We start from the raw sequence: 10182 nt of genomic DNA on the forward strand, positions 1-10182 counted from the left end.
CTTCATTAACATTTCTACTATTTCTTGTGAAATTTGGACAATGACATATTTACAAAGAATACAAGTTTAAGCATGCAGCATCTTCAATAAATGGCCAGAAATAAATGTACTTTGCTGATGGAGTTCCTCCTGTTGGGATTAGCAGACACACTGGAGCTACAGGCTATCCCTTTTTTTTTTTTTTTTTTTTTTTTCTTTTTTTGGCGATTTACACACTTACAGTTTTGGGAAATATTGGAATGATCCTTTTAATCAGGACTGATTCCAAACTTCACACACCTATGTATTTCTTCCTGGCAATCCTGTCTTTTGCAGATATTAGTTATTCATCCACCATCACTCCAAAGATGCTTATTATCAGAGAAGAAAACCGTCTTCTTTGCTGGCTGCTTTCTGCAGATGTACTTCTTTATAGCCTTGGCCACAACTGAATGCATCCTTTCTGGGTGAATGGCCCGTGACCGCTGCGTGGCCATATGCAACCCTCTCCTTTACGCCTTGATCGTGTCCAGGACGGTCCGCCTGAAAACGGCAGCAGGGGCTTTTACAGCGGCCTGGTGAACTCTGTGGTTCACACGGGTTATGTGAGCAGCTTGTCATTGTGCAGTTCCAATGGCATCCATCACTTCTTCTGTGACACCCCTCCAACTTTTAAGCTTTCACGTTCTGACACACACCTGTATGAAAGCATCTTGTCCACTTTTGCTGGTGTGAATATCGTTGGAAGTCTGCTGGCGATCCTCACCTCCTGCTGCAACATTCTCTTCCCCATCTCCCGTATACATGCAGGGGAGAGGAGGCGCAAAGCGTTCTCCACGTCTGCGTCTCACCTGACAGCCACCGTCCCGTTCTATTCCACCTCCACCTGCACTTATCTCAGACCTTCCTCCAGCTACTGTCTGACTCAAGACAAAGTGGCTTCCGTGTTCTACACAGTGGCCATCCCCATGTTGAATCCTCTGATCTACAGCCTCCGGAACAGTGAAATGAAGAAGGCTTTATGGAATGCAATTACTAGGGGAAAGGTCCCTTCATTTCTGGCATTGTTTGGTTAATTTTCTGAGCTAAATGAATTTTATAATACTGGTTGAAGCTTACTGTGACTGTGGGCTTCATTTTCTTAACTTAGTAGAGTACATATTGAACTTTAAAATGCTGGATCAGCTTATCCTATTACATTAGAATATTTTCTAAGTAATCATGTTGTATTTATATCCAATATATGAATACAACTGGAGATGTAAATTGCAACCCACTCCAGTATTCTTGCTTGGGAAATCCCATGAACAGAGGAGGCTAGAGGGCTTCTCTGTCCATGAGGTTGCAAAGAATTGGACATGACTTAGCAACTAACCCTCATATCCAACAGTATAAACTAAACTATCAAATTTATATGAAACTCTAAAACTTTCATCTAATTGTTCTATATTTCCACTGGGTTCTCAAAAGTACGATGTGTTTTAATGAAACTTTGGTTAGAGAACAAAAAGATTAATTATTGGGCTTCCCAGGTGGCACAGTGGTAAAGAATCTGCCGACCAATGAAAGAGATGCAAGGGACAAGGGTTCGACCCCTGGGTCAGGAGGATCCCCTGGAGAAGGAAATGGCAACCCACTCCAGCATTCTTACCTGGAAAATTTCATGGGCAGAGGAGTTTGGTGATCTGCAGTCTGCCATGGGTTAGCAAAGTGGGACATGACTGAGTACCTGATCATTTAGAGACAAAAGTTACAATATCATATGATCTAAGCATATAGAGTATTTTTAAGGTCCATTTAGTTTTTCCTTTGGTCTTCTTTATCAGAATTCATGATTAATATTAATAAGAGATATTGATATATTACATATGTCAAAAAATACTTAAAATTTATTTCCATTTTAAGTTTTTGAATTATTTCCCCAGGAGATGCTTAAGTCATATTTCATACTAAACTTTTAATTGTAGAAGTAGACCTTTTATTTCCCTTCTTCCCCTCATGCAAATATATGTTCGCTAAATAATAAGTATGAGCTTAAACAAACATATGCTATCAAGAAAATTGCTGACTGACTAGAATGCAACAATTAAAGTAGCACTCCTTGGATTCCTTCCATTCTCCATAGGTTTTCCAATGCTTTTCTCACTTCCTCTCTCCCAGACTGAGACATATACACAAACCACAAGCACAAACATTCAACTATGGCAATTTTTAATCAGTCCAAGGCTCCAAAGCAGGTAGGTCAATGCTCAGTGAATGAATGTGACCCATATTCTTTATAACAAGTTCATGGATTTCCTGGGAATGGGAATTTGTTATCAAGTTAGCAATAAAAATGAGTTAAGATGTGTCTTAATGTTAAAGTTAAGCATTATATGGAGTTATCTAGGAAGCTGGCTTAGTAGAACTCTGGAGGAAACTGAGTGGGATGCAGGACTTGCTAAGGAGACAGGACCTGAGATGCTGTCAAGCTAACCTTATGGCCTGGCATGAAAGGTCAGTCGGTTCTAACATCTATCGCCCTACGGTCCACATAGTTGACCTTCACCAAAGGGATATTCATGAAGTCATCAATGTTGTTAGTTCATCCCTGGACCATGCCCTCACCCCACAGGTCCAAATGGTTATCTCATCCTGGAGGCCATGCAGCAGACTGATCAGGCTGTTCTCAGAGATGGTTCACTCCTTCACTGAGTGAGTGGCTCACCCACATTTTTCTGCACCAGCAGGCTGCTCATTGGCTATATTTTTCTGCTTTCCCTGTCCTGAGTATTCAGTGAAATCATATACATGGTCAAGATATATCATTAATAAATATTATATTTCTTGTATCAAATGCTTTAATTTCTAGTATAATTTAGAAATAGAAACAATGTTTTGGAGATTAAATCCAGTTATTCTGTGATTTAGGGCTTCCCCAGTAAAGAACCTGCCTGCTAATGCAGGAAACATAGATTTGATCCCTGGGTCAGGGAGATCCCCTGAAGAAGGAAATGGCAACCCACTCCAGTATTCTTGCATAGGAAAGCCCATGAACAGAGGAGTCTGGTGGGCTACAGTCCATGGGATCGCAGAGTCGGACATGACTGAGTGACTAAACACCAAATTCTGAGTTTTAGGTTTTATGCATATCATATTTTGAACCTTGTTCTCTAGCCTCTATGTCTAGTCTCATATTTAGTTACTTTCATTTGCAAAGTCTTCAAATATTTCCAACTTTGGGAACTGTTACCATTTAATTATATTTGTTAATTTTAATTAACTGAATATGTACTGCTTATGTAACTCGAGATTATTTAGCATTTAATTGCTCGTGAAAATTATTTTTAAAGCACATTTTCTTGCTCATTTTTCAAATAATTTATGTAAAACATATTCAAAATAGTTTTGTTTTTTTTTCATTTTCTTCGACTCAAAAGAAATTTAGATTGTAAAAGCATTCAGGCCTCTAATTATGAGTTTGATTTTATCCTTCTCTTCTTTGGAATCTGACATTTATTAAACCCTCCCTTATGAAAGTAGCATTCTTTTGCGCCTTTTGCTATTTGCATTTCGTTCTGTTTTTCTAATGTCTCTAGTCTTTTATTTCACTTAAACATTTAACATCACCACCTACCACTTATCAACCATGTTTTGCCTTATTCAAGTTTTTTGAGTATTTTATTTACTAAAGTTAATGAATTTTGAAACGAATGCCTTTATGCTTTATTCAATCAATATTCATCAGCAATTCTGGGAAATCAGAGACTAACTTACAAAACCTGTGAATGTCATAAAGTTGGAAAATTAAGCAAACACACTGGAAAGGATGAAATAATCAATATTTAGGAATCACAAAGATTCAAATATACAACCTCCCAAAAAGATGAAATTATTGGAGTCCTGCATTTAGGAAGAAGAAATGTGCAGAGACAGTTGGTATTAATATATAAAAGTAATGTTTTATTTGCATTTGTTATATATAAACTAACATGCACAAAAATAATTTTCATTGGTTAATTTTAAAATGGAAAGTCTTACATTTTTTAGGTAAAGGGTAGTGGTGAGGTTAAGTGAAACAATAAGCCTGTTTAACTTCACACAACTCAATTAAGTTAAAACATAGTGTATTAGCTTATAATTATGTTTTAAAAGAGAAAGATAAGTGATATTATGTCAAGAGGATGAAACTAAAAGGGTCACATGTATGGAAAAAAGTGAAATATAAAATAGTTGAATAGATTTAAAAAGATACAATCTGTAGTAAATGAAAGCACAAAGAACTTTATTGAAAATATGTAGACATTGAAACACAAATTTATAGAGGCAAATAAGTAGTCTTTTAGAAATTGTATGGAATATATCTCAAGTAGAAGGTATGACATCAGAAAGCAAAAAGGTGGTCATTTGTTGCTAAACTTAGGTATAATTTATTTCTTTGGCTGGGAAATTGGTATGTATCATCTTTTTATCTTTAAATTGTGTTATTTTAATCCTACTTTAAAGACATTGCATATACCTACATTCCATCCTTAAGCCTGAAAATAGTCTATGAGATATTTTAGTCACTTAATAAAAATTATTATCCTAGAGTTGTTATTAAAGAAGGATGAATCTTGGCCAAGGAATTTCAAGTCTTTGCAAAGAAGAGATCAATGGGTTAAAGAGCTATGTCATAAACTTGGTTTCTGAATTGAGTTCCAATCCTCAACTTCCTGAAATTGTATGATCATTGTAAACTCGTGTTGTAAAACAAATAAACCTATAAGATATCATTCATTATCCATGTTTGTGTTGCATCTATGTCAGATTCATTAACACACTGGTTAGAAAAGACAGAAAAATGAAAAGAACATACAGACTTGGAGAGCATATGGAGATACAAAGTTTATTTAAATGCAAAACAGACTCTTACTTTCAGATCAAAAAAAAAAAGAGAGAGATTTTTGCCAAGATGCATAATGCTGAGCAACTTTACCCTACATTTTCTTCTAGATGGTTTATGGTTTAAAGGTTTATACTTACCCTTAATCAATTTGAGCTAAATTTTGTTCATGCTGTAAGTTAGGTGTCCAATTTCATTCTTTAACAGGTGGCTATACAATTTTCTCAGTATTATTCATTGGAGAATTGGTCTTTTTCCCACTGAGTGTTCTTAGCTCCTTTGTCAAATATAATTGACTATACATAAATGTTAGTTGACTCTACACGGCTGTGCTGTGCGGCATGCAGGATTTAGTTCCCCAACCATGGATCAAACCCAGGCCCCACACAGTGGAAGTGCAGAGTCTGAACCACTGGGCTACCAGGGAAATCCCTAAAAGACTTGGCCTTAATGGCTCGTGAAGGGTCCAAAAGACAACATTTTAGGCCTGTAAGGAACAGAAGTAGAGTATTATTTGCAATAGTGAAGACATGGAAGGAATCTGACTGTCCAAGAGTGGATGAATAGGTAAAGAAAATGTTATATGTGTATGTACATGCACACACAAAAAATGGAATTAATAGCCATAAAAAAGGATATCTTACCATTTGTGACAACATGGATGGACCTTGAGGGCATTATGCTAAGTGAAAAAACTAACCAATCTGATCACATGGAACACAACCTTGTCTAACTCAATGAAACTCTGAGCCATGCAGTGTAGGGCCACCCAAGACAGACAGGTCATGGTGAAGCGTTCTGACAGAATGTGGTCCACTGGAGAAGGGAATGGCAAACCACTTCAGTATTCTTGCCTTGAGAACCCCATGAACAGCATGAAAAGGCCAAAAGATAAGACACTGAAAGATGAACTCTCCAGGTTGGTAGGTGCCCAATATGCTACTGGAGATCAGTGTAGAAATAACTCCAGAGAGAATGAAGAGATGGAACAAAAGTGAAAACAGCACCAAGTTGTGGATGTGACTGGTGATAGAAGCAAAGTCTGATGCTGTAAAGAGCAATATTGCATAGGAACCTGGTCCATGAATCATAGCAAATTGGAAGAAGTGGTCAAACAGGAGATGGCAAGAGTGAACATCAACATTTTAGGAATCAGTGAACTAAAATGGACTGGAATGGGTGAATTTAACTCAGATGACCATTATATCTACTACTGTGGGGAAGAATCCCTTAGAAAAAGTGGAGTAGCCAACACAGCCAACCAAAAAGTCTGAAATGCAATACTAGGATACAACCTCAAAAATGACAGAAAGATCTCTGTTCATCTCTGAGGAAAACCATTCAATATCAAGGTAATCCAAGACTATGCCCTGACCAGTAAAGCTGAAGAAGCTTTACCTTCTAGACCTTCTAGAACTAACACCCCAAAAAGATTTCCTTTTCATTATAGGGGACTGGAATGCAAAAGTAAGAGGTCAAGAATCACCCGGAGTAACAGGCAAATTTGGCCTTGGAGTACAGAATGAAGCAGGGCAAAGGCCAACAGAGTTGTGTCAAGATAATGCACTGGTTATAGCAAATACCCTCTTATAACAACATAAGTGAAGACCCTACACATGGACATCACCAGATGGTCAATACTGAAATCTGATTGATTATATTCTTTGCAATCAAAGATGGAGAAGCTCTATAAAGTCAGCAAAAACAAGACTGGGAACTGACTGTGGCTCAGATCATGAACTTCTTATTGCCAAATTCAGAATAAAATTGAAGAAAGCAGGAAAAAACTCTAGACCATTCAGGTATGACATAAATCAAATCCCTCATGATTATACAGTGAAAGTGAGAAATAGATTCAAAGGACTATATTTGATAGACAGGGTGCCTGAAGAACTATGGACAGAGATCTATGACACTGTACAGGTGACAGGGATCAAGACCATCCCCAAGAAAAAGAAATGCAAAAAAGCAAAATGGCTGTCTGAAGAGGCCTTATAAATGGCTGTGAAAAGAAGAGAAGTGAACAGCAAAGGAGAAAAGGAAAGATATACCCATTGGAATGCAGAGTTCCAAAGAATAGCAAGGAGAGATAAGAAAGCCTTCCTCAGCCATCAGTGCAAAGAAATAGAGGAAAACAATAGAATGGGAAAGACTAGAGATCTCTTCAAGGAAATTAGATATACCAAGGGAACATTTCGTGCAAAGATGGGCTCAATAAAGAACAGAAATGGTATGGAACTTACAGGAGCAGAAGATATTAAGAAAAGCTGGCAAGAAAACATGGAGGAACTATACGAAAAATATCTTCATGACCTAGATAATCATGATGGTATGATCACTCAGCTAGAACCAGACATCCTGGAATGTGAAGTCAAGTGGGCCTTAGGAAACACCACTATGAACAAAGCTAGAGAAGGTGATGGAATTCCAATTGAGCTATTTCAAATCCTAAAAGGTGATGCTGGGGAAGTGCTGCACTCAAAAAGCCAGCAAATTTGCAAAATCCAGCAGAGGCCACAGGATGGGAAAACATCAGTTTTCATTCCAATCCCAAAGAAAAGCAATGCCAAAGAATGCTCAAACTACTGCACAACTGCACTCATCTCACACTCTAGCAAAGTAATGCTCAAAATTCTCAACAGTGAACAGAGAATTTCCAGATGTACAAACTGGTTTTAGAAAAGGCAGAGGAACCAGAGATCAAATTGCCAACATTTGCTGGATCATTGAAAAATCAAGAGTTCCAGAAAAGCATCTATTTCTGCTTTATTGACTATGCAAAGTGTTTGACTGTGTGGATCACAACAAACTGTGGGAAATTCTTCAAGAGAAGGGACTACCAGGCCACCTGACCTGTCTCTTGAGAAATCTGTATGCAGGTCAAGAAGCAACAGTTAGAACTGGACATGGACCAACAGACTGGTTCCAAGTTGGGAAAGGAGTACGTCAGGTATGTGTTTTGTCACCCTGCTTATTTAACTTGTATGCAGAGTACATCATGAGAAACGCTGGGCTGGATGAAGCACAAGCTGGAATCATAACTGCCAGGAGAAATATCAATAACCTCAGAAATGTAGATGTCACCACCCATATGGCAGAAAGCAAAGAAGAACAAAAGAGCCTCTTGATGAAAGTGAAAGAGGGGAGTGAAAAAGTTGTCTTAAATTTTGACATTCAGAAAACTAAGATCATGGAGTCTGTTCCCATGAATTCATGGCAAATAGATGGGGAAACAGTGGTAACAGTGTCAGACTTTATTTTTTGGGCTCCAAAATCAGTGCAGATGGTGATTGCAGCCACGAGATTAAATGACGCCTGTGCCTTGAGAGAAAAGTTATGACCAACCTAGACAACATATTTAATAGCAGAAACATTACTTTGCCAACAAAGGTCCATCTAGTCAAAGCCATGGTTTTTCCATTAGTCATGTGTGGATGTGAGAGTGGACTATAAAGAAAGCTGAGCACTGAAGAATTGGTTCTTTTGAACTGTGGTGTTGGAGAAGACACTTGAGAGCCTCTTAGACTGTGAGGAGATCCAGTCAGTCCATCCTAAAGGAGATCAGTCCTGAATATTCATTGGAGGGACTGACGTTGAAGCTGACTCCAATACCTTGGCCACCTGATGTGAAGAACTGACTCATTTGAAAAGACCCTGATGTTGGGAAACATTGAAGATGAGAAGAGAAGGAGACCATAGAGGACAAGACGGTTGGATGGCATCACCTACTCAATGGACATGAGTTTGCGTGAACTGTGGGAGTCAGTGATGGACAGGGAGGCCTGGTGTGCTGCAGCCCGTGATGTCACAAAGACCCAATGACTGAGCAACTGAATTGATAGATGTGTGTTTCTTTATGATGTCTCAATTCTGCTTCATTTGTCTATGTGCTTATGTTTGTTTGAGTACCATGCTAGTTCAATAACTATAACTTTCGAATATCATTTGAAGTTTGGAAGTGTGATGACTCGAGATTTTCTCTTGCTTGGAATTATTTAGCTGCAATGGAGTTTTGCATTGCTCATCATTTAAGGAAACCTAATGTAGTTAGGTACAAATTAATGAAGTTTCTTTCTATATATTTCAGTAAATTAAACTTCTCAAAAAAAACTGCAGTGTGAAATGTGTTGATGCTAGTTCTGGTACTATATTTTTTTATTTCTCCATTTACAAATCCATCCATGAAACTTTGAAAATCAATATGAATCCAGGAAGCAGTGGACTTAGTCATGCTATAAACAGACCTGACATGGGCAACGATGTCATGACAAAAAAGATGAAAAGAATGGAATCACAGACCACACTTTTAATAAGAGAATGTGAAATGGAAGAAGAGACTGATGACAAGATATTTGTGAGATGTATTCAGGAAACAATCTCTTAGAATCTGATCTCAGTAACTTTAGCATGAATGTTCTTTATGTATGGATGTGAGAGTTTGATTATAAAGAAAGCTGAGTGCAGAAGAATTGATGCTTTTGAACTGCGGTGTCGAAGAAGGCTCTTGAGAGTCCCTTGGACTGCAAGGAGATCCAACCAGTCCATCCTAAAGGCGATCAGTCCTGGGTGTTTATTGGAAGGACTGAGGCTGAAGCTGAAACTCCAATACTTTGGCCACCTGATGTTAAGAGCTGACTCATTTGAAAAGACCCTGATGCTGGGAAAGATTGAGGGCAGGAGGAGAAAGGGATGACAGAGGATGAGGTGGTTGAATGGCATCACTGCCTTAATGGACATGGGGTTTGGGTGAACTCTGGGAGTTGGTGATAGACAGGCAGGCCTGGCATGCTGCAGTCCATGGGGTTGCAAAGAGTCGGACATGACTGAGCGACTGAACTGAACTGAACTAAATGTATAAATATGAATTGTGTAGCAGTGTTCTAAATAGAAAACAGCTATTTCGCTAAAAAGCACAATTAGACCAGTTTTTTTTTTCCCTATTCCTTTCTTTTCTTCTCAGAAATTTCCTGTTCCTCTTTGAGTTTCTCTCCTCCAGAGTGATACATACATATAAACAAAGCCACATGAACAAACTTTCAGTATGGAAGTGGAATGGGAATGGGAATGGGAATACTCCACTTGACATACTCCAGAATGACAGTAGAATTCTGGAGGAAATTGAGGGGGCGGTCAGCTCTTATTAAGATGGTAACTATATTATATAGTTTTTGGAGAGAAATTCCCCGTGGCCCTTGCCTTGCACTTGCTGCTAAAGTGGCACCTGATAGAAGCTGTGATATTCAAGCCAACTGGGATGTGGTAAAGCTGATCTCATGACCTGTTACAAACTTGTCATCCAGCTCAAAAATCTAGGTCCCTTTGTGGCCAACATAATTCAT

The 10182-nt window shown here is 38.4% G+C and overlaps 1 pseudogene; it reads left to right on the forward strand.

Moving 5' to 3' along the window:
* The first annotated feature begins 239 nt into the window (after positions 1-239).
* Positions 240-1055, forward strand: LOC133048426 (olfactory receptor 5F1-like; annotated as a pseudogene).
* Positions 1056-10182: the final 9127 nt, after the last annotated feature.

This window comes from Dama dama, chromosome 29 (genome assembly GCF_033118175.1).
Source record: "Dama dama isolate Ldn47 chromosome 29, ASM3311817v1, whole genome shotgun sequence".
Lineage (NCBI taxonomy): Eukaryota > Metazoa > Chordata > Mammalia > Artiodactyla > Cervidae > Dama > Dama dama.